We start from the raw sequence: 25859 nt of genomic DNA, 5'->3' as shown, positions 1-25859 counted from the left end.
CAACTTAGAGCATGTTGTTTGTTTTGGTATCGTCAATTTCCAGACGTAAAGTTTACCGATGCTGAAGTTAGATGCCAAAGAAGATTTCTCACTCACTCGATCCTTATAAACTAGCGATAGTTGTATACGAAATTATCGAATAAGTCCGAAGCTATTGAAGAGCCCTTGTTTTGCTTGCTTTATGGTTATAATTTAATTAGAAAAATTAACTGTGATTATATAATACTCGTATAAAATGACTTCACTCAAAATTGTTGATATGCTATTGAATTATGATTTTAATTTATTGCCAGAAAGGACTTGTGTTTTAGGCCTTATCTGCCCAATCTAACACAGATAAGTGGATAAGACAATATATTTTTTGCAATAAAGAATATACAATAGTGGTAATAAAGTTCTAACAAACTATTACAAATGCTCTATAACTACTTTCTAGAAACTACACACTTACGTATGTATGCTTCTTTTAAAAGTTTCTGCCATGACTTTGACACAATGATTTGCTGTGCTTGTTTGTTTTTCATTATCAACTTAAGTGAAACACTTGTATCTAAGCACATGTGTGACTTGGGCACGCCCCCATTACATAGCAACGCAGGACGTTAAGTTTTGAAAATTGTCGCAGCGTGCCGACGTATTTAAGAGTGTGATATGTAACATTTGGATGAGGCGAAAACTAGCATAACCAACTAAAAGCAAAGCAAAGTGTGAAAAGTTGTTGGGAAATAAAGGCACCGGAGTGAAACAAAAGTTTCAGTAAACAAATGGAGGCACTTCGTAAAGTTCAGCACGTACAAACACACATATGTATGTATGTATATATTTAATTCAGGATATCCAATACATGTGAATGCCTTGATTCTTCAATGGTACTTAGTAGTAAACGCCATTAAATGACTAAATTAAAATCATTGGATTTTGATTTAAGCGTGTTTAATTTCTTTTGTAATAATTGGTCAAATTTGACAAAATTGAGTTGAACACCCTTCAAGCAGCTTTCACAGTTTGATTCCAAAATACTAAATACTTAGATGCAAAAGCATGTTGAGTACCAGATATAATTGTTGACCCCTTCTATGTTGTAAGTTCCACAATTTACGATATACATACATACATATGTACATACGGGTATACATAGATGACTAAAACGTAAGAAATCCGGGAATTGGTGAAAACATCACGATGAACTTCAACCCTATAAATTTCAATAAAGGATAATTTAGAACGTGTCCATTAGATGCGAAAACTAAAAAGTCTTCCAAATGTAATACAATTGAGTGAAATGCAGAGAAAAGTTACACAAAGAAAACAAATAAAGTTTGTAAAAAGTGCAGGGGTCGAAGTAAAAGAGCCGATAAAAATATGTTCATCAAGAAGAGAATGCTGAAGCCATTGTGGGCCAACTTGCGGGCTGCGGGAACCTCAACCAACCCCAACCAACGAAAAGTGCAATATACTAGGGGCGAAGAGATAGCGGGACAGATGAGAGTGTTGCGAAGAACAAGTTTTCTTCAACAGCGCTACTTTAGTTTTCTCGAACAAATCGTAGGCTAGTTCACAATGGCAAAGAAGATTTGTATTTTCACTATTTGACTTGCAATTTTGTTTTTACAATGGTTCCCTACGTATACGCGTACATTCTCGTAACTTTACATTAACTTTGCTATTTACGTCCATTTACAGTGTTGCTACATTACTTCAATAGAAATAACGGTTTTTCGTGGGAATTTCAGAACAAAAACAAAATGAAAATAAAATATCAACATGAAATAAACAAATAAATCGCAAATCAAATAAAAGGTGTGAGAAAGCGACAAACGACGCTGGAACTTGCGTCGACAAAAGCAAAATGGCTACATTGCTTTGATGCTGCCGCTTAATTTGTAATGGAATTTCTAGAAAACATTACAACAACATACCTGTTCTCCAAACTCCACTACACTGTATGCTCTGTTCTTGCCATACTTGCGCAACCCGCTCGTGCCTTCACCATTGCCGATGGCGTGGCCATCATTTGGAAATTCGTGAGGGGAAAACTATTAACTGTTGAAGTGAAATTTGAAAAAAAGAAAATACATAATTTCAGATGTAATGGTATGTAATCCTGATGCCAACGGTGGCAGCAAAAGCAAAAGCAGCATCCACTGCGTTGGTGGCAGCGATGAAATTCGCAATAAATTTTATAAGTTCGAGTTTACAACTTTTTTTTTTATTTTTTATTATTCTGTTTACTTTTCTGAAGTGCAAAAATTTTCAAATGTAATAGGTAAGTCCTCTCTTCGCACCGCCAAACCGTTATACTGAGTCCGATATGTATAACCTTGCTGGAGCGACAAACTGTTTCAGTTGGACATATTTCTTTTCGTCCCCTTGATTTTCGGACCACTCTTCAGCTGCTCCGATGTTCTGTTGTTGTTTTGATGCGTGAATGTAGTCAAGTGATGAGTCGTGCTAAAGGCGAAGGCTTGGCAACTTGTGGCGGAAAGGGGATCAACAAATGTGCTGCAAATACAGTACAGCATGACTAAGGCGGAATGAGTGAGTGGTGTGCGTGATACTCCAATTCATGTAGTACCGATAGTGTAGAAAATGTTATGGATCCAAGGAAAAGCATAAGAAAAGCAAAAACTATTGAAGAAAATTGTCGCATTATACAATAAATTCGCATCACTGACGCTCCTTCACACTTCAACGCTTGAGAGCGCTTCGCACAATTCTCCAGCGCTAGGGGATAATTTCCACTGTTCATATGTATGTACAGAAGTGTGTATTTATTCGTCCCGTTGACCGTCAGTTGTGATCGACAATGAAGGACGAGCACTAGAAACCCTTAACATACGTACATATGTATCTATGTAGATATTCATGTTGCAAATTGTAAAATTATTAGTGCAGAAAGTCAATTTGATTGAACAAATTCCAGAACGCAGTAAAAACTTAAGTTCGCGGAAAACTATTCACAACCATTTTAGATGATTTTTGAAGGAAATAAAACTGGTCGAAAAGTTCATGAACAGTATTCTGCTTAGTGGGACAAAATAGAACAGGTGGATCCGATGCTTGACAAACAAAATTCTAGAACTTGACTAATATAGGAAGTGTGAAATGTAAATGAAATTTTCAAGATTTGAAGGTTTTGTGGCAGTTAAATTTATTTAGTGAAAATGGCAAAAAATATTTGATTAGCAATTATACATATTTCTGTTTACACAAAATAACACAGCAATAAAAAAAGCATGGAAAGCAATTTTTCGCTAAATTCTTCAACGTCAGTTTGAATTTCTTGCCATCATGCAGCTGCCAAGAAGAAGTGCCAAAGTTATCCAGCAGCGACATGCGCGCCAAACTCATTAGTTTGCGTTTGAGTGCTTCCTCGTATGCATACAAATAGATGTAAATGGTGAAAATGTGTAATTAAATGGTTGCGTGCAACGGATAACAGTTGAGGAGTATATATGTCTATGTATGCATGAAAGGGTGCCAAATAAGTAAAATATTTTACTGTAACAATAGAATAGTTTGTTGTAGCACAAATCGCGTCAACAAATTGAATTTATATATACATTTGAACATACATACTTACAGACATACATAATGCATACGCTGTCGACTTGTTATCACGTTTGGCTCACCTGGCGTAAATTAAACTCCATCGTATGAGTAATTTTCCAATGTAAATATGTGTGTAAAATGCTATGGGAATGTCTAGCAAATACGCGCTTTCACATTTGAATACACAGAAGCACACATATGTATATACATACATATGTACATCTGCAGGTTCTTGAAAACTTTCTTAGCCTTAGAATCATGTTTAAATAACCCAAGTTTTCAAACCTCTTTTTTTCTTATTTTGACAAGCTTGGCATCCTGTGTTTGTGTCTGACTGTTCTTGCCTACGACCGACGTCACGCCAATCCTATGCTTGACTGACACCTCCGAAGCATGCAATTATAATTAGTAAAACCGTCAGTGCGTGCGTGTTAATGTTAGCACCGTGCCGTTCATATAATTGTAATTAAGATTTGTTGAAATTGATTAAATTCAATCTTCTACAAGAGTGTACAGCTCCTGGCGTACGCCGATGATATTGATATCATCGGAAGCAACAACCGCGCCGTTTGTTCTGCTTTTTCCCGCATGGATAAGGAGGCGAAGCGAATGGGTCTGGAGGTGAATGAGGACAAGACGAAATATCTCCTGTCATCAAACAAACAGTCGGCGCATTCGCGTCTTGGCTCCCACGTCACTGTTGACAGTCATAACTTCGAGGTCGTAGATAATTTCGTATACCTGGGAACCAGCATCAACAACACGAACAATGTCAGCCTCGAAATCCAGCGCAGAATAACTCTTGCCAACAGGTGCTACTTTGGACTGAGTAGGCAATTGAACAGTAAAGTCCTCTCTCGACGAACCAAAATCAAGCTCTACAAGTCACTTATCATTCCCGTCCTGCTTTACGGTGCAGAAGCTTGGACGATGTCAACATCAGATGAGACGACACTAGGAGTTTTCGAGAGGAAAATTTTGCGCAAGATTTATGGTCCTCAGAACATTGGCAACGGCGAATACCGCAGACGATGGAACGATGAGCTGTACGAGTTATACGACGACATTGACATAGTTCAGCGAATAAAAAGACAGCGGCTACGCTGGCTAGGTCATGTTGTCCGAATGGACGAAAACACTCCAGCCCTGAAAGTGTTCGATGCAGTACCCGCCGGAGGAAGCCGAGGAAGGGGAAGGCCTCCACTCCGTTGGAGGGACCAGGTGGAGAGCGACCTGGTTACACTTGGGATCTCCAACTGGCGCCGAACTGCAAAGGAGAGAGACAGGTGGCGCACTATCGTCGATTCGGCTATAACCGGCTAAACGGTTGCAACGCCAATCACATACATACATACATTAAATTCAAATGATTATATAAATGTATGCAATTATTTTGAAATTATCAATAATTGTACATGTTAGTTTTGAAGTTGTCTCTATGCGAACACAACACATTCTCATGAGCTAGAGAAATGTGGGAAGTCTTTTATTCAATAAAAAAATTAATTGGATGCTTACTTAGTCTTATTTTAATCTATTATATTATTATTGTTTCCGATATCATGCAACATATTCCAATTTAGTCTTCCTACATTTTGTATTAGGAGTACAGTGTATATAGCTATTTAGATACTTTGGACAAAGTTTGACTTAAAAATTAGAATGTCGGTTATAACGAACCAATTGAAAATGACTTTATAGACAATGTGTACTACGTTATCCCTAGATATTAAAAAAAGCTAAAATTAAATAAAATTAAGTAATTATCATGGTTCTAAGGTATCGACATATAACTATTGTCCAATATTCAATTAAAAATATCCAATATTCAATTAAAAATATGCATCCGTTAGCTACTCAGATAGCTTATCTTCTGCAGTATGAGTTTCTCGCTTAATACATATATGCTACTACGAAGAAATTTTCGGTAAAACATAAGTCTGTTCAGAGCAGCGTGTTGGTGGAGTGTAAATGGAAGTGGCGTTGCTTCGAGCAGCTGAGCTTTGGTAATGTCAGCTAATACTGGTTAAATTACGTAAAGACTATATCTGACAATGCAAAAAAATGGTGCAATTTACAGAATTATGAAATTAAAAAGACAAACTAAAATGAAATTGATAACTAGAAGTAAGCAACGAAAATATTGAAAACAAGTAAGGAAAGGCTAAGTTCGGGTGCAACCGAACCTTTTGTACTCTTGCAATTTATTGTTATGTTTTTATAAAGAAAACACACAATTAGACCCATATATTCGGCATAAATATATTTCACATATTAACCGATTTATAAGCTATTAAGCTCACCATATTTTTGAAAATCCTATAATTAGATATGTATTCATATATAAGGGAAGTTATGACCCGATTTTAACTGTTTCTCGTACTGAGACACACTATTAGAAGAAAAATAGTTTCCTCTGAATTAAATTAAGATACCTGAGAGATTTACCGAAATTTTCGGTGAAAAGTTACGATGGAGCACTGAGTTCTTCATATTCGATATCCGGGGCATTGAAAAGTTATAGTCCGATTTCGACAAATTTTTCACAAGTGATGCCACAGATTATATACAGCATTTACATTCAGCTGTTATTTTTGTGAATTTTAGTGTTTCTGACCCACTTTTAGTAATTTTCAACCTAACCTTTGTATGGGAGGTGGGCGTGGTTATTATCCGATTTCAATTTTTTTCATGGTGTGTGGTGGGGTACGTAGGAGAACCGACTGAAGAAAGTTTGGTTTATATAGCTGTATTGGTAAATTTTACTTTTATAACTTTATTTATGGCTTAGTTATGACACTTTAAAGGTTTTTGGTTTTCGCCATTTTGTGGGCGCGGCAATGGCCCGATTTTGCCCATTTCAGGGTGCCAAGGAATACGTGTTGAAAGTTTCGTTAAGATATCTCAATTTTTACTCAAGTTATCCGTTGCTCGGCGGACAGACATCCGGATTTCAACTCGTTTCGTCATCCTGATCATTTTGATATATACTCGTAAAACCGTATATCTAACTCGTTTAGTTTTATGACTTACAAACAACCGTTATGTGAACAAAACTATAATACTCTCTTAGCAACTTTTGTTGCGAGAGTATAAAAATACGAAAAGTCAGCAAAGATGGGACAATAGTGTGTATCGTTTCTTTGGCCCAGGGTAGTTATTAAATTCTTCTTTAAATGTTTTAATATAGATACTCGTATATGTTTTTATTTGTAGAATGCAATTATGCCATAAAATGGGCGTTCGGTCCTACAATCAATTGCAATATAACTTTTTTTCGAATCAGCGTTTTTTTATTAGTATATTCTAAAATAATAAATATTGTATCCTTATATTATAAAGAAGTTGATAAAGTGCTTAAATCAAGAAAATGTAGTGTCTAAAATAAATAAAAATCAAGGAAATCATTTAACATACATATTTGCAAAAATTCAATACTTATATTTTGCTAATTCCAATAAATCGTAATAGCTTCTTATCATATATTTGATTTGATTATTATTACAACATATGTATAATATGTTTCAAAGCTTACATGTATTTTGTATTTCCCAATACTTTCGGTTTACTAAAAATTATTTATGAAAATGATTACATTGAATATGGGAACCCTTTTTTCTTGTTCATCATGTCTATTTGCATATTAAGACATCACGCGTATTGCATTTTATGTGGTTGTTACATAATAAGTTCATAAAAACGCAATATTGGTGTAAAATAAACGTAAAGTATGTGGGCATCGATAGTATATTGAAAAAGAAAAAGCCTCTTGTACATACAGAAAACATTTATTACCATGTATAAGACATAAATGTACATGTGTATATATGTACTAATAAAATATCAAATATGATTCTTTCAAAGTATTTTCTATGCTGGCATATGGGGATAAGTACGCTGTAATTTAGTCATCGTGTTGTGTTCTGATACTATAAATATTTTGTAATATAGTCGAATATGGGTATTTCTTCTTAAGTGCCAATTCCTGTGCAATATAACAAGCAAGTGCCTTCCGCGACAGTTTCTGACCTCTTTGTCGTTTAGCCAATACGTCCATCACAGTCAACACGTTCCGTCCGTTGCTGTGCCACTTTTAAGTAACCACCGAACAGAGAGTGTGTATTCATATCGAGATGGATGAACTTTTTGACAAACCGACTGAAATTCGTAACCATAAGCCTTGAAGAAGTAATGTAATGTATTTGAAGGAGTTAAATCATTAATTGTTTTTCAGAAATTCTATGGTAAATTCATACCTCCTATGGTAAATTCATACTCTGTGTGTATGTAGATATTGATATTTAGAGAGAAAATTTATTTTTTACTTTTGTTTTTATCTACTTCTGAAATTTGATTTTAAATGTCATCTTAAACTGGGCTTATTCCTATATATGTACTCTATTATCGGAATGTATGTATATAAAATCACATAAATATTCGTGTAATAGATATTTATTTATTTGTATTCAACTCAAATTTTGCTACTATTGTCACGATATTGTCAAATAGTCGACATTTTCGGCAAACGTTGCAGCTACACACATCCGTAGAATAAAATTATTTCGCATTGTGGCCATTTGTCCGCTGCAGCTCATTGTCATCATTACTGTCGGTCTCAACAAATTGCGGTTGTAGTTGTAATTGCGAATATTCGTAATGTTTGTTGCTGTTGTTTTAAAGCTGTTTAAATAGATATTTATTACTTTTAGGTCAATATTTGGTTGATAAGTGCAATAAATTCTTGCTAGCCCGGGCATTCTGTTTATTGTGTCCGATGTGAGCTACACTCTTATATACAAATGTATATACATACTTGTATAGTGAATAAAATCGAATCGGTGATCAATATAGTATTGTAAATACTCGAATGCTTTCCACTTCTATTTTAATAGTTCAAATAATTAATTTGAAATAATGATAATGATATCAAATTTATGAACTAAATAAATTGCTTTTCAGGAAATGTTTGATGAAATTCTCGAACCGGTTGAATATTTTCAACTCTAAAAATAATTATACTAAAATGAAAATGAAATTTATAGTAGTTCGTATAAGTGTTGTTGACCATAATATAGAATTCCACGAGAATAATTATAAGTTTATACGTATATTATTATAACATTATAATTATTATAATTTGAATGTCTGTATTTTATAAACAAATGGAGTTAGAATGAAAATCGGAAGGAAATAACCAGGCCCACATCCAATTTAGTAAAATTAGGTTGGAGAGTTTATCTAAGCATATTATGATTTCTTTCTAAATATGTATGGAGTAAGAAAGAAAGATTTTGGTTCTCCGCAAGATTTCGGTTCCACGTTCAGACTAACATCAAAAATATTGAAACCCTTAGTGTTCCTCATCTAGCAAATATTGAAAAAAGAACAAGATATTTTAGTTATTCGAAACTTTATTTTTCTCTTCCATTTGCTATCTACATTTTCTACATCGACTGCGCGAAATTGAACAATGCAAATAATTGTCAAACATTTCCGATAACTGTAGAAAGCTACAAGTGAGCGAAAAATGGAATAAATGAATTCAAAGAAAATGGACAAATTGACAAAGTGAACAAGTAATGGCGGAAAGCCATAGTGGTGTTATCTCTGTCAGCGACTGAGGCATTTCCATGCATGGGCTATAAAAACGCATGAATGTCAGTTAGAAAAGCAAGCGAACTTCAATGGAGAAGTGAGTTGTGCTGGTAAAAAGTAAGAAAGTGCCAATATTTGTACTACCAATTCATTGTTCACTGACTTCAGAGCCAATACTTCTGATAAAGAGAAATCGGGCTTATTGTCGTGTCGCCGTCGCATTCGTATATGTCAATATATTTGATCGTTTTATTGTGCTGCTGATAAGTGAGTTCATGCATGTCTGAATTTTTACCATTTGACAGTTGCCAATGTCATTGTCAAAAGAGTTGCAAGGCCATTGTTTAAGTTCAAATATCGAAAATCTTATTATCTTCCGTTATGATCTGGAGCTAAATATTTCTATCAAACATAACGTTGTAGAAAGTAGGAATAAGGATAATATGATAAAGTAGTTTTGGTTTATAAATACATAACTTATTTTCAAATACATCCTCAGTTTGTATGTTCATTGCTTGCCTAACACAAGAACACAAGCCGCAAAACAAATTGGTGCGGCTAACCTCAGCAGAAGTGAACTAAGTAATCAAAAAGGTTGTGCGAACAATTGAGCTACCTTAGTGTTCGCCCCCCCCCCCCCCCCCCCAAAAACAACCCTTTCAGGCCAATTATAGTAGAGCAGGACTACCGTGCAGTTTACCTATTAGGCAGACTGAGGTTAACATTTATGCTAATAAATTACACGCGATGATATCACAAAATATAATTAAGTGCTAAATTTCCACACGAAAGCCTAACAAGTCGACACTTGTAGAAAATTGGCGAATGGATATACTTTATTTTCGTTGACTCTAACTGCTTTCGGAATTACTTTATTACATGTCAAAACAGTGAAGTAACCGCAAAATTAAATAGACCTGTAAGTGGCTACATACGCAAGACTTTTATGAGGACCTTTACTGAACCCTACATTGCATGGATTTCAACGATGGAGTTGAAAATTTATTTTACTTCGACAATGATATACATAAGTAATCTGTAGATTTTTTTCTACAAAATTTAGAAACAAAAAAAAAAGTTTTCAAGAAGAAGAGATCTAGTCCATACTTTTTATCCAAAACAAATTAAAAATTATGTATTTTCTTTATTCTTCGTGTGTTGCCTAAATGAGGAAAACTGATTTAGAGCACACTGGGTGCATTTATCTACTGCTAATATATAGTTAAGCGCTGCAAAGTTCAGAGTTTGATTTTTAAGTACATTGTAGGGCAACAAAGCAGCTAGCATAGATTGAGGTTTTCGTCGCATAAAAGAGAGCGTGCTTAGGTGCTTATAAAAGGCGTCAGTAGCCGGATGGAAAAGGGACGAAATTTACGTGCAACGTTGCACTGCATGTCAAACGGAAGCGGATGTTGCAATGGCACTCTCAGACATGGCAGTGTAAAAAGAGAAAACGGCGAATGAAACTAAGGGCAACAACACATCCACGTAATGGACTGGCGTGCTGCGAGTTGCTACATACCCGAAAACGCTTGTTGCATAAGCCAAGCAAACTAGCAGGCACAAAAGCATTGTGTCTGTGTGTTGAAGGGTTTGTTGTTTAATCTAAATGGCTAGGCAGTAGTATGTTTTTTTATGCAACTTGCTCCAAAACTGAAATCAGCATTCTACAAAGGGGAAATGAAAGGAAAGAAAAGTACAAACCCTTCCTTCTAGGATATTTTAGCACCCTAACTGGATAAAATATAACCGTTTACGGTTGTTTTACTGTTTCGTGACATGTTAAACAGTAAAAGTAATGTTTAAATAACAGTTGTCATAACCAGTCTCTTCTCAGCCATAAAAAATGAGAATGTCTTCTGAACAACTTTTGCTTTTTCAATAAAATTCCATTAACAAAAATATGAGAGTACGTACTTCCTTTTACACCTAAGTCTCTTTGATAAATCTGGAATGCTTGTAAAGGTTAATGAGTTTTTATAATATAATTTATTGCAAAAATGAAAGACGGAAAGATAAAATAGAATGATCATAATCTTAGAACTATCTGATGTTCGGTTTCACTCGATCTCAGTCTTCCTTATTACTCGTATTTTGTTGCAATTTAGCCAACACCCGCTACCAGAACATCGGTGTCCGATACATCTCCTTGGTGCCTGGCCTGTCACCAAGCGCCTTAACTGATACCGATGAAATTAAGTTAGTATTTACGTGATGGTAGATTTGTCCTGAGCGAAATAGTGATAATAATAATAGTAATTAAGTACATACATATGTATGTAGGCGGGTCAAAACAATGGTTTTAAAGCGTGATATATGTGAAGTGGAATATTATGATACTGGTTGCACTACAAATACGTACGTTAGCCAAACCGGTATGAGAAAATGAAAAAGGCACATTTCACAACAGCCTTACTGGTATTATTTTCATGCGGTTTATTTTGTATTTTAAAAGAGTCGGCTCATGGAGAATGTCAAATACATACATTTATTTGCGCAAGCCAACTCACTGCCGGAAACGGAAACCGAAAATTGCTTCTTTTTTATAGTAAACGAAGCCATTGAGGTACTCAAAAGTAGTGTGGAGTTGAAGTTAGTGGTGGTGGCTAAATACTAGTTCAGGAATTCATATCGTACTATATATTGTTCTGAGGAAGATAGGTGTGAATGATTTTCTTATTGTTTCCTTATTGCGAATTTTCCTTCTTAAAATGTTGTCACACTATATGTATATCAATAAGATTACTTTTTTCTACCTACATATTTATACATTACGATGGAACAAAGTAATAATATTTTTGCGAAAATTTAGTGCTCAAGTGCACTTGAATGAACTCATAATTGAATAATTACATAAAAGAATTGTTTTTTTTTATACTTCAAAAATTTAAGTAGTAAGTTTAGTTGAAGTAAATATAACGCTAGCATAGGCGGAGTTGGCGAATACTTGGCAGACTGGACTGCGGCGTTTATAATACTTACTTTATATCAAAATTTCACATTTATGCGCTAATGAAAAATTACTTATATTAAAACTTTTGCTAACTGCGCAAGAATTCACTAAAACATTGTGCGAGTACATAACGATGAAATGTGAGAAATTTGCGCAAAGAAGACATAGCCATGGGAAAGCGAAAAGGTCAGCAAGAAACTGTTCTAAAAGAGCGAGACTCTAAAAATATCATAAAACAATTAAAGAAATCGCAGAAAGAAGAGGAGGAATTACGCATAGAGTATCAGTAAAAAAAATTAACAAGATGCGTTGCATGACAATGTAAAGATGAGTTGGAAAGAGGTTCGCAAAAACTGTCTGTTACAAATGACATTTATTAGTAACTCAAGCTTTGCAATTAAAAACCAAAATTTTCGCGATTCCATTCTAACTGTCTGAAGTGTTATAGAAAAATTTCATAAGGCTATGTCAACATTAAAAAAAACACAAGAAAAGTGTTAGAAGAATTCATAAAAAGACAAAAGCACTGCGAAAAATAGAGTAAAACATAGAAGAAAACCGAAGAAACCAATGGAATACAAAGTTCGAAATTATTTAAAAGTTTTTAATTGCAAAAATTTTGTATTACCCGAAAATAAAAGTTTGTTTTTCAGTTATGTGTTATTGCTATAATTCTGCTGACAACCAAATAACAGTTTTCAAAAGTCACAAAATATGGCGCCAACATTGAAGGCAGAAGCAACGGTTGTGGAAAGTGCGTAATATTTTTCAAATTAATTGGCTGACTTGTCAAATGCCACCCTGAACGCCGTTTAAAAATATATTATACATGAGTGCTTGCTCGTATGTTCGCTCGTTTGTTTGAGTGTGTTCCAAAGTTGGATGGTGGTAGTAACTGTGGCATTAAAATTAATTGGTAGATTTGCTTGGCATTCCATATTAGACGTTGGCTCGAGAGTTACAACCATCATCGACGGATGCTACTTTTGTTATTTGTGCCTGCTGGATGTTTGGCCGAACTTCTCAATTATTTATGGTATGCGTCTGATTTGTTCGTTAGGCGGAGAGCGTATGTCGACTTCAAGGGGATCGAGTGTGTTTTATTATAATACTAAATACAAGGTTTATTTGATGCGATTCGCAGCAACTTAGTTTTGTATTTATTTACTTATTGGGGTGAGGATTGAAGACGGTCTGAAATAAATGCTTAGATTTAAAGTAAGACAAAGCAGAAAAATGCATATGTACATATGTATATCAAGATTAGCTTTGGTTATTTTTACGAAAGGATAGATCCCCGATTCTCAGATAATCGTAAATCTTAAAAAATCGAGTTATTGGAGAAGGTAAACGGTGTCTAATTGGTGTTTTCATTATAAAATGCATTGAGGTTGTTATCGTAATGGTGTGCCATGCTCACACAATTATCTGAAGTGCCAATTAACACTGCAATGCACCCCATTCGGCGTGTACAATCCTTTACATTCATTCAGCTCACAAGCTCGATTTCCCCACTCGATCTTTTATTGCCGTCGTCACTTAGCCTTAGCTTTGTTACACCTTTATTGCATTCACTCTTGCTTAAGCGGTAAATTTGCAGAATTGTTTTGTTGCCACATCACCGTCAATGTTTTACTCGTGCTTCAATGCCTTCAACAGTTCTGCCTTCCCTGACCATGTTCGTTACTTAAGAGTTGCGAAGATTACACTGCTAATTGCTGTTGCGCTTACTAATGCACTTGGCATACGATAAACGGTTAAACAGAAAAAATGCGAAAGCGAAATTGCACATACATACACGTACATGGAATTGGAGAGTGTGTACGTACACAAAAAGGGGGAAATGCAAAAAAATAGAAAACCAACGGAAGTTAACTTTCCCGAAGAAGAGGGTTGGCGAGCCAAGGATTGCCGATTAAAAAGTCGCAGCGAAACATTGACGTATTTGCGAAGAAACGAATGTACAAGTAATAAGGAAAGCAGGCAATCAAAGGCACTTAACAATTTTTCAAGTGCACAAACACAGCGCTGAAAAAGGTAAACACTTTTCGTAGAGTGTCCTGTTTACTCGAGTATGTACATATGTGAAAGCAGTAACATGAATTGCAATGGTAAGGGTGTTCTTGCTTCTACTTTTGAACTTATGTGCAAGGATTATTGACAACATAATATTCTTTCGAAACTAGCTGCGGGATATATGGCATTAGTATTGTTATTCATTGAATTGTTGAGTGATGCTATTAAAGTACATTCTGTGGACCATACCAGTTTAAAAGTTTCTGACTAAATGAAACTAGTCAAAATCCTATCAAACTGAGTTGGTTCAGACAAATATTTTTTTTCCGAGAGAAACATAACTTGGCCATAGGGTTGTTGGGATTGCTTGGACAATCATTGTAAATCTTTTTTGACTGCTGTAAAACTATTTGAATAACATCATTGCTATTGCTACACTAACTGCTGATTGCATTGCAAAGTGTGCCAGACGATTGTTGTTGAACCGTTTATAATTTGAATCCATAGTAAACTTTTGGGCTAACATACGATTTATCATAAATCTCGATTAGTTCTATAGTAAAATTCTCATTTATTATTTAATTTATTATGGGAAATCAATTTCAGTGCCGCAGTCCCAACCGAATAATGGCTGTACACGAGTGTACGAGTATAAGTGCGAATAAGTACGTGCTCATAAATCGCCTGAATATTTTATGTACTGTGGCGAGCACTGCAGTAATCATCTATCACTTAACTGTTATATAAAATGGTTAGTTTATTGTGAATAAATGTGTGGTAGCACAACCTTCTCATCGATATTGCTACTGCTGAATTGTAAAGAAGATATTTGGTAACTCTTCTGCTGAGAAATTCATTTCATCACATTCAGAAGACCAATGGAGTGAAAACAACAACCACAGAAGCATTGGTTGATGGTGACCAAATGCAATCAGTGACGTTGCATATTTGGCCGCATCTACCGGAAAGTCACAAATTATTTACCATACATGCGTTCATACATATACGGATACGGATACGTACAATAATTGGTTATGTGAGTGCAATCTTTATTTATGACATTTACCTAGCCTCTCATGCAAATAAATTACAACTGTGACACAAGTAGATAAACTTGGAGATAATATAATAAACTCAAATTGTGTCGCACTTTGTCAATTTGTTATACAAAGGTTATATGTGATCTGCTGTTATAAGGCAATTCTTTCCCTGCTAGAAAGATTCTGGGTGACAATCGCTATTATTAGAAACTTTTTTTGATATTGTTTCAAGATATTAATGATTCTAAGCCCGACGCGGTACCCTTACACGTCGCCTAGATGAAGTTGTTGTCCTGGGTTATAAATAAGGCTTCAATTGTTATAATGTTTTTAATTGTTATATTACTATAAAAATATTTAGATTTATTATATAGCAGACAGTGTATTTGAAATCACACAAGCGAACACGAATATATATATATTATATATATATATGAAGTTACCTATCATGAACTAACTTAATATTGTTTTTATGATTATTACTGTGTTGTTTATTACCATCCCTGACAATTATCTACCTGCTAAATGCACTATCAACCTTCCAACATATACTTCTTGAACATCTATAATATGGATTGCACCATCTTCCACCTCATTGATAAATATGTATTGCTTTGCATACATACTCCTATAAGTAAGTCTATATTGTACCGTTTGGTCGAAGTTGCATTTCTTCCATAATTATGGGCATTTGGCAATTATTTTGTGGTGTGAGTATGTTCAATAGCTTCGAATTGTTTCTTAGTGGTTTGTAGAGCAGAATTATTAATGTTGTTGGTTAAGGTTTTGCGGTATCGATAACTGATTTGCTCTCATACCTACATGAGTATAGGAAGGGTGTAAAATTGAGTCGTAGTATTTGGGATTCTCTGACCTCAGTTTCTACATCATTACTGAATTTGAATGCACAACTGATTGGGTAAATTGAGTAACGGTAATAAAAATAAACAAATTAAATTTGCCAAAATGGCTAAATCAACTATTGGCTTGCTTAGAGCGATAAATTCTCTTCCCCTGACATGTATATATATATATATATATGATAATAATTGGAAATTAATTTACTACAAATCAAAGAGTACTAATATTATGGAATTAAGGACTGATATTTGAAAAATTCTTCATCTTATTATATGTATGTGAAATATTCCACTGTCATATTCTAATATTACTCTAATTAGCAAAAGGCGATTGACTAGTTATCCATCTTTTCATAAAACGACTAGTTCAAGTGTCATGGAATGGGATTATCTACTCGTACATAAATCACAATTTTACATTGCTTAATTCTAAACTATTTTCCTTATCCCTGATAATTGCATTAATTGATTAAATTACACTTTGATAATTAAGAATTCATAAGATCATAAGATGTAGCTGACTGTTTGGGTGAGAGTTAGTAGATGAAGTCTACTATAATCGACATGTCGACGTTTATTCATATATTTTCTTACAAATATTCAAGCACACACACACTTGCGCGTACTAGCTCTTCGCATCCCTACAAAATTAGACTTGCATTGCCCTAGGACAGAGCTCAAAGTATTCCAGGGAGTGTATTGAATTCGTATGCATTATTTTAGAAAATATTAAAAGAGCAAATGTTTTTTTAAAAAGTTTCGATAGTAAATAAGACCAAAAATGTCCATGATTTTATTAAATAAAATACTTACAATTCACATTGATATTCAGACTGACTGACAAGAAATTTAATAATATTGCATTTGTTGAACCACGGCAATGATCTAATAATGAACTGTTGTTGAGATATAAGTAGGTCCACTGCTTTATATAGGAGTATTTTGTACTCCAATATGGGTCGAATGGACCACATGGTTTCACTAGAGGTGTATTTGAGACGGCAATCTGTACCAGATATGTATATAAACGTATTGATTTTAAGCACATTGTAATTATTGTTGTTCAGCCACAGCTATTACAAGCGTTGTTTATGTGCGTAGACGTTGCCAGTAAAGGACTGTTAATTAAAAATAATCATAATAACTAAAGAGTAATATACATATATATGCGCATATGTTCAAAGTAATCTTCCTGTATTTGCAAGTAAAATCTACATATACGTCTTCTTATACCCGATCATCCTTCTAACTTGTGGTCTACAAATTTATGTCTGCAATTTCACTTCATGCCCGATGGTATCCTGTGATAACGTACTCTTAATTGCTAACCTCTCGTTGCAATTAAGTTATTTAATTACAAGACATTTATATGATTCACATACATAGTAAATTGCAAATGATTCTTAGTACTTGTGTTAATTAAAGTCGGCCTTACGTCACAAATATACTTCATATTTACTTTGTACTTGATTGACTTATTTGGATTTTGTTTAGTTCTTAATTAGATGTCAAAGCATTGATGAAATGCCAAATTTCAAATGGGTTTAACTGGGAATGCAAGACTATGTTGGAAAGTTCTATAAGTAAGTAACAAGTAAGGGAAGTGTAAGGTTAGGGCGAATAGAGAAAAAACATACCTACACAAGTTCAAATTACTTCACTAATTTGAGTTTTAAATGGTAGTTTATTGGAAGTAGGCTCTGTTTTCATCGAACTTTGAGTATTTTCAGCTCTCAATTATTTCGAATTTAGTTAAACAGTTATAGCGTAGTTTCTTTAATTCAAATGGAAAATGGTTATTATTTGATCCTGATGTAATATTTCTACTAAGTTTTATTTGGTTAGATACAACAATATTTCAGAACAACACTGTTCAACCTATAATGTGTCTCATAGCGGTACCAAATCCCATAACATTTTCTGAGTTATCTCTCTTATGAGGTAAATAGATTTACTTTTTGAATTTTGATGTATATATAAATACGAGTATACATTTAATGGAACGCTAAATGAAAGGGAGAATAAAAAAAAAATTTTTAAATATGTTCATATGTAAATACTAACTTCGGTTCAAGATGTGCCAATTGAAGAGAGAGCATCTCAAGTTACAAGGAGCAGACCACCCTTTCTACCATATCAAGATGAGTGAAAGTTAAAATTGCACCACAAGGGCGAATGAAAGCAGAATACTATGTACGCAGATATAAAGCTGTAATTATGCACACGCTTGCAACGTCTACATGCAAATGTTGTCCTTAATGTATTGCATTGCAATTAAAATCGTAGCACTGTATCTTCTGAGGTGGCGAGGATGTCAACATGGCGTGCAAAATAATGAGTGGAAATGAAATCAAGGTAAGTCGTTCAACTGAATTGCAGAGGCGTTCGAGCGCTGAAACGGCGACTTGTACTTAAGATGCTTGGAATAAAGTGAGGGCGAATGAGATAGAAGGAGAAAGCGCTCCATAAATATGCAATGACACTGGGGAATTATTAATAAATATGCAACGCGTCTGCAGTGCGACCTATGTATATGAATACATACATTCATTCAGATGTTCATACAGGGGTTTTCGATAGGAGTGAATCATTATCGGCCTCCATGTTGTTTTGCCGGCGTCTGTCTATTCTAAAATATTTCTACAAATATATAAGACATTTAATTGCAGCAATTTACAGCTTTCGTAACAGAAGTTTGGCTAATTATTTAATAAAAAATACGTATGTTCCACTTGTAATAATCCTCATAGGAAACACCTGTATGTACACGCATTTAATCTGAGGAATTCTACAATTTCAAGGTTTGAAGGCATGATATGGAAGTGCTCACTGCTGTGCCTCATGTACAAATACGTTGAGTACAAAAATATGAAAAAGTCAAAACATAAAGCGAAGTGAAAGCCAGCCGAGCGTGATGTAATTAAATAGTGAAGCGATAAAAATCATTAAATTTAATTTTAAACAAATTCGAAAACAATTTCAACGCATTTTTAGAGTCTTTATATATCCGAAAAGCTTAAAAGTAGGCTGTTGGCGGAGTTGGCTTTGTATTAGCTTGCCTTGGTTACTGTTCGTCTCCGTGACAGCGTCATTTCTCATAATACTTCCTGTCTTGCCGTTTTTTGAGCAAGAGCAACATTTTCTACATTTTCATGCTTCCTTTCATTAACTTTTTTCAACGCTTATCGTACCGACTTCCTGTATTCGTTTCGCACGCTTTCCGAGCTCGTATTATTTAATTTGCGTTGCGTTAATTTGAAATTTTTACGCTTTAATGCCATAATTGGCTGAGGAAGTTTCGCTACTGCTTACAACGCTATAAAGTTTGTTGAGCCGAAAAAGGAATGGTTTTAGATGAAACTGTCTTAAAGCACGTTGACTTTCTAAGTATTTTAAATACGTTCCTTTGAGGAAATATAATTCACTTAAGATTGTAAAAATCATAGTTTTGTATACGCGTATTCTAAGCTTGGTAAATACAGACACAAATGTGCAGTAGGAAAAAAGGATTTCTTTTATTATTATTTTATATGCTGCAAGGGAAACTTTTAAGGCATTTTGCGTTGAGTCAATACACAAAGAAAATTGATGTAATGCCACAAGCTTTAAGCCCACCAGCGAAAGTAATAAAAAATCGGCGGTGTTGGTTGGCAAAGAGGTGAGGGGGTTGGGTTTCGCAAGTAAAAGGAGTGATGACCGAAAGAGTAACGGATATTGTGTTTGCTTAGATAAAACAGTAAATTTTAGATCCACAATAAAAAAGAATAATAAGCGAGTGGGAGGGATTTAAGTGTGAATCTTAAAATGAGTCATTATTTTACTTTCTTACACACTTTGGTTACCTCTGCGAACAATAACGATAGAGATTAAAAAAAGAAGAAATTATAGCGGTTATTGTTCAGTTTCCTTTCATTCAGATTTCTACACTTTTATGTTTATTATTTATAATTTCGCTGAGTGATATTTTGAATTTATGGTCTTCCTTTACCCCTAATATATATTCAGTAAACCAGAGGAGTGATAATCATTCTGAAATGAATAGGGCATAAAACCTAATCCCTTCTTATGCAAACATACGAAAATTGATTCTTTTATAAAATTATTTTTCCTATAAATTCATTCTTACACATTCTATGCATTAAACCTAATAATTGAGTTGCTTATTTTAGTTTATGTGCGCAGTGGATTTATTGACATTTGATGTATTCTTATAAATCTAGTTTATTTGATATTTTATCAAATTGCTTAGGCTATTTATTTGTATTTTCACGACGAACGTTAATTTATTGTTACCATTATACTCCCGCAGCATGCCATACAGAGTAAAATAAAATTGTTTATTTTAACTCTCTACTCAATAGGACCATTACTTCGATTAATTTCAAACTTATAGAATATTTGTTACTACTTTCAACCGTCGAGTCATGCTTTTGTGAGACATATTTGGCAATAAAAGAGATCTATCTTAAAACCCAGACTACATTGAATCTGGAAGAACTTGATTGATATCTTTTCTATCTTCATGTTTACAAATATGATGATTTTACTCGTATAGTTGTCATAGCCGAACTTAGTCCCTCCTTACTTCTGTTACTCTTGATTTTAGATTGTGCGCTATACTGAACTGAGAGGGTACTTTTAACAGACAATGTCCTTTCTTTTTACACATTCAATATTCTTAATTTTAGTATATGTTAAATATATTTAAAAGCTGGTTAATTCGTTGTATCCTTATTCCATTTTCTGTGATATACAAATATTGACTGGCTTTGTAACGAGTTTTCTAATTAATTATAACGGGGTGTAGCGCTCTACTGTTAGCGTCATATGCGCATACCAACTTATTTGTTCGTGTATGCCTGCCATTAACGCGGGTTGACCTCAAGATTCATCTTCATTAGCAGTGTAGCAGCGGGATTTTACCAAGAACTCCAGCGGTGAAAAAGGATGGATAAGAGAGATGGATAAGAGGCGTGGGTTAAAATGTGTGCCTTGTCTACGGAATGTGGTAGCACGCAAGACATTTATAATATGGCAAAACACAGATGCCACATCGGTTAATAAAACCGCAAAATGTATAAGACATCTTGTATAGTGCGCATCATCGGGAAAGTAAAACTGACTGGCACTTGTAGGGCGAAAGTCGAAAGGTGTGTGGAATAGTGCTTTTGTCTGTGTGACATCACGTTTGATAATTTGATAAACGAGCGCAAATTCAATCAAATCAATCGGCTCGGTTAGTTTGGGAACTGAATGATGTCCATATTAGTTGAAGCGGCGAAACAGGTGCGGTAGCTCGCTTTATAAAAGTTCTCAAAAGTTATATAAGCATAAGTGCTAAGAAAGGTCTTGTAAAAATTAAAAATATGATAAAACTATTTCTGAAGCAACAATTTCCAGCAAAATATAAGTTTCGGATTTTGTTATTATTATTCTTAAATATGTGTGAGATTAACTGGAACTTTTTATGTCATAACACAATTTTAGATGCACACACACTTTTAACATGACTAATAAATGTTAAACAGGCTATATCAAGCAGTGGACTAGAGGGAGCGTTATATAATAACAGAGAAGGCTAACGAGTTCCGAAGCTGTCGTTTATACAAAGCATAGGAAAGATCCTATAAATGAAATACGTAAATGAAGGGCAGTGGCAAGAGGGCTGAGGTATAGGGGGAAATCAGACAATACAAACCAAAACATGAACATATGTTGGAACAGCTGCTGCAGTTGCCGTTGCCTTCAGTGTAGTTGTTTATTTTTATTGTCGATGATGTTTTGCATTTTGTGTAGAGCTTTTGCTCTTGTGTCATGTTACTGTCAACTAATCCACTGACCGACAACATGGTCAGCATACAAGCAGTTTACATACTTACATGTATATATGACATAGTGTATGCGAGTGCAAAGAAGTAATTCCATATACACACTTAACTTTTTCACATAGATACATATGTATATGTAAGTATATACCCGCGTATGTTGGATTGCTATAAACCTTAACATACAGCGATTGACTAGAACACACAAGCTTTAATATAAAAGAACTACATAGAAAATAGTTTTAAAAACGCACAGGTACTTCACAAACAACACCATGATTACATATTTAATATTATCCTGCCTATACGTCTCATTTGCAAAAGAAATCAACCGCACTGGAAAAAGGCATTCCGGAAAAAGGCATTTAAAGATGTTTGAAGACACCTCTTCATTTTGGACAATATCTGGAAATTTAAAAGAGGTAAACGGCCTGACTATATATCTATCTAAGAGAGTCAAGTATTTCTGACTTTTGCGTTTTGTTATCTTTTCTATGGTTTTCTGTATGATACAGTCAGAAAAATTATGTGGCAGAAATGTGTTTACCCATAAATGAAACAGATTTATTTTAATGTTATTTATAACATATTTATTGAGATTTTATTTTAAATCACACTTATTCCTACTCACGGTGAGATATTTTTTTATTACTGTTATATCATACATTGTCCTTATTGTATCGTATACGTATTCTTAATCAGATATCCCCTTTTACCACTTGTCTTTCTCTGTCTTCTTGCCCAGTGATATTGTAACAATTGCAGCTTGTTTAGATGTTTGCTATCCTTTACCATCAATGATTTTACTTTTATGCACTGTACTTTCCATGCATGCATATATGTATGTATTACATAGGTAATCGCACAAGCTTTGAGAAAAATATATGTATATATGGACCTTCCCATTTTCCCATTTCACTGTTGTGTTAATGTCCTTACCGCATTGGTTTTGCGGTTGGATGCTGTGATGTACTGTTATAGGCTTGTGGTTTTTACTGTTGTTGCTTTTGCTTGTAGTGTGTAACTGGATGGGATTTTACCTCCCCTAGCACTGAAAATCACTTTGTGGTATTTCTTAATTTCCAAACGACCTTGCGTACTAAATGCTGTATTAAAAGTGCAAAATATGCGTAAAATTCAATTCAACTAATTTCAATATATTTGGATATATTTGCTGTTGTAAGTTATCCAATTGTAAGGTAAAATAAGTTTATTTATTAATTATAGCGTTTTATGAGGGATTATGGAAAGTTAACGTGTTTGCGTTGAGAGATGCGGCTATAATTTGTGCTGAGTGTACCAAATATATCAACCATAATTTTTTATTAGATGTCTCAGTTAATTAATTATTGATAATATATAAATTTTATTTACTCTTAACTTAATTAACTCTTAACCACTGATCGAAAGTGTAAAAGTTACAAATTTATATAATATTTCTTTTTTTTTGCAGTTGCCACGGATATAAAGGCGTTTAAAAAATAACTTTTGAAGTGAACTGAGTTTTACAAGAAAATCTGGTAAGTCGGCTAAACTAGCAGTTGTATGTACCTTAATGTACGATAATCTACAAATTCTCATTACTAACGGTCTAGAATAATATTTGGTTAATATGAAATTAATGAAATTATAGAGCTTCAAATTCACGAAGAGAAAAATACTTGATTGCCTTGTGTGTTATTTTTATCATATTCACACGTCTATTCTCGTCCAATCGGCAGTAAAAAGTAAAAAGCTATAATTGCTTTAAGGGCCTAGGCCTATAAATTCCACATATGTATGTATGCTCCATTACCGACGAAGTGATTACTTACATGTATTATGCGAAATGGCATTAAGTCATAATACGAAATTTTCAATAGTGATTGTTTCTCTTTCCATTATTGAACTAAGTCTGTATAAACATATGCATGTATGTATGAAAATGGAGTTTGTCTTACAGTCTTACAGTATTCTTACAGTATTGGTATTGTGTCGGCCATTGTAGGCCTCAAAGCTACTTGAATTGAGCAAGTTGCTAGTGCGTGATGAGGGTGTTGAAATAAAAGTGGATGAAAACAACGTAATGCTCGAATTTATTGAATGCCAATGGTGCGAGTGTGTGCGTTTGAATGCATAAATTTATTTTTTATCTTGGCGTTATCTGCCACTTTATATTATATTAGCTTCACTGTCAAGATACTCAGCGCGAATTATGTCGAAGTGTGAGTATGCTTTTTGAAGCGAAGATAAATGTGTGTGTGTATTTCTTTTAAGTCTTCATGACTACGTATGTTCACGCACTCCCGCTTTTTAAATTGTTCTGCAGTCACTTATCCAAGTATGCAATTTTCACCACCTTTTTAGACAATGAGCCTCTTTGGAAATTTCAATTTACGTGGGCTTAGCTTTTCAAATATTTTTCCTTCCTCCCATTGAAACTAGTCGCACGGTCTATAAAATATAAAATAGGGTTCTTTTCAGTGGGTTTTATTTACAACTTAAGCTGACTATCAAGAAAGACATTTTTGGGGCTTCAATGTCGCTTTTCCTAGCAATTTACGTATATGAGATGTTAGTGAAACCCACAACTACTTCCGCACCACAATTGATGACAGATGGAATATGGGACGCAATTCTTTTCAATTCAAAATTTCTTTATTTCTGATTATATTAAGCTATATATTAAAATAGCCTCTGTAAATTTTTTTCACACCTATTTTGACACATTGAAGTCTATAAACAGTCTTACAGAATATACAAATTTACACGCATAGGCAGCGAGATATGCAGGAGCAACATTTATGTACTCCTCGCTCCCATGTCTGCTGTACTCCAATTTGTGTTTGTTATAAGTCGCTTGACTTCGGCTCCTTACAGCATATCTCTGCTGTTTAGTAATCTAATCTGCATTAGAATGTCAATCGCTCGATAATTGGTTTAGAAATTGAAGTGCTTTCTGCACAACAAGCAGTCATTCTAACAAACAGTACTGAAACCAGCAAAGCGGCCTCGTATAAAAGGGATGGATAAAGGCGAAATATAAGCGTATATAGCACATATAGTAATCCTGAAGCGATGATATTTAAATTTTGCTTAGAGAACGACAATTGAGGCTTCCATGTGGAAGGAAAATGTATATGAACTAGCTGTTTTATTTCTTAGCTTTGTATGAACTATTTTTTATAAAACTCAGCGGCTTCTAAGTCATGTCTTCATCTTCTTCCTTAAAATCTGCTTCTGTTCGGTATTTACTCTTTTAAGGAATTCTTTTTGTTTTGTGCATTATCTAGGAAGTATTTGAGAGATATGAATCATTCAGCGAGGATTTTAAAAACGCAGAAATTAGGCAATTTGATGATTCATTCAGGGGAGGGCTCCTTTTTGTATTTGGCCCTGTTATGTTAATATATATGTTTACGTTTTGCTATTTCCTGGTGAAAAAATTATACAATTTTTTTGATGCAATGTTAATTCTATGTAATTCTACAGTACTCTATGTAACTGTACAATACTATACGTTAGAGGAGATAGCGTTAGTGAAGCCTCATAAACTATTAAACTACTACTCAGGGAACATGTGAAGGCACTCCATTCTGGTATCGCAACTGGTCTATGCGTGGCCTGCAGGCCTACCAGACCAACCTAACATAACCTAATTCTATGTAAGCTAATGGAGAAAATAAGTGTTCGGTCTTGCATTTATATTTCAGTTTGTTGTTATTTTCGCAATTTGAAATTTGAAATTCGCAATTTTTTTAACATATTTAGTATTACAGTTTTTTTTACATTTTCTTCATTTCCTAAGCGTTTAGCCTTTGGGTGTTTGCAATTTTCGGTTGTGTCTTTATTTTTTATTATTTCTTCAACAAAGAAAGGAGGAATTAATTTCCTGCACTCCATATTTATACATACTCTATTATAAATAAGCAAAGAAAAAACGTTGTTTCCTTCTGCCGGTTGGCGAATACGAGTTGTTTAAAAGCATGGGCGTTTGCTGCGCTAAATTAAAAAAAAAATATAAAGTTGGCACGGTATT

At 34.3% G+C, this 25859-nt stretch overlaps 1 protein-coding gene across 4 annotated transcripts in view; it reads left to right on the top strand.

Annotated features, from left to right (window-relative positions):
- LOC105211486 (uncharacterized) overlaps positions 1–25859 on the top strand; it is a 186469-nt gene that overhangs the window by 15087 nt on the left and 145523 nt on the right. For 2 of the 4 annotated variants that reach the window (XM_054228231.1, XM_054228236.1), the window contains one exon: positions 23295–23361. The exons of the other annotated variants lie outside the window; for them this stretch is intronic. The gene's annotated coding sequence lies outside the window, so the exon portion shown is untranslated. The remainder of the gene's footprint in view (positions 1–23294; positions 23362–25859) is intronic. 4 annotated transcript variants of the gene reach the window in all.

Source organism: Zeugodacus cucurbitae, chromosome 3 (genome assembly GCF_028554725.1).
Source record: "Zeugodacus cucurbitae isolate PBARC_wt_2022May chromosome 3, idZeuCucr1.2, whole genome shotgun sequence".
Lineage (NCBI taxonomy): Eukaryota > Metazoa > Arthropoda > Insecta > Diptera > Tephritidae > Zeugodacus > Zeugodacus cucurbitae.
The sequence above is the reverse complement of the archived record's forward strand: the minus strand, read 5'-3'. Positions and strand labels throughout refer to the sequence as shown.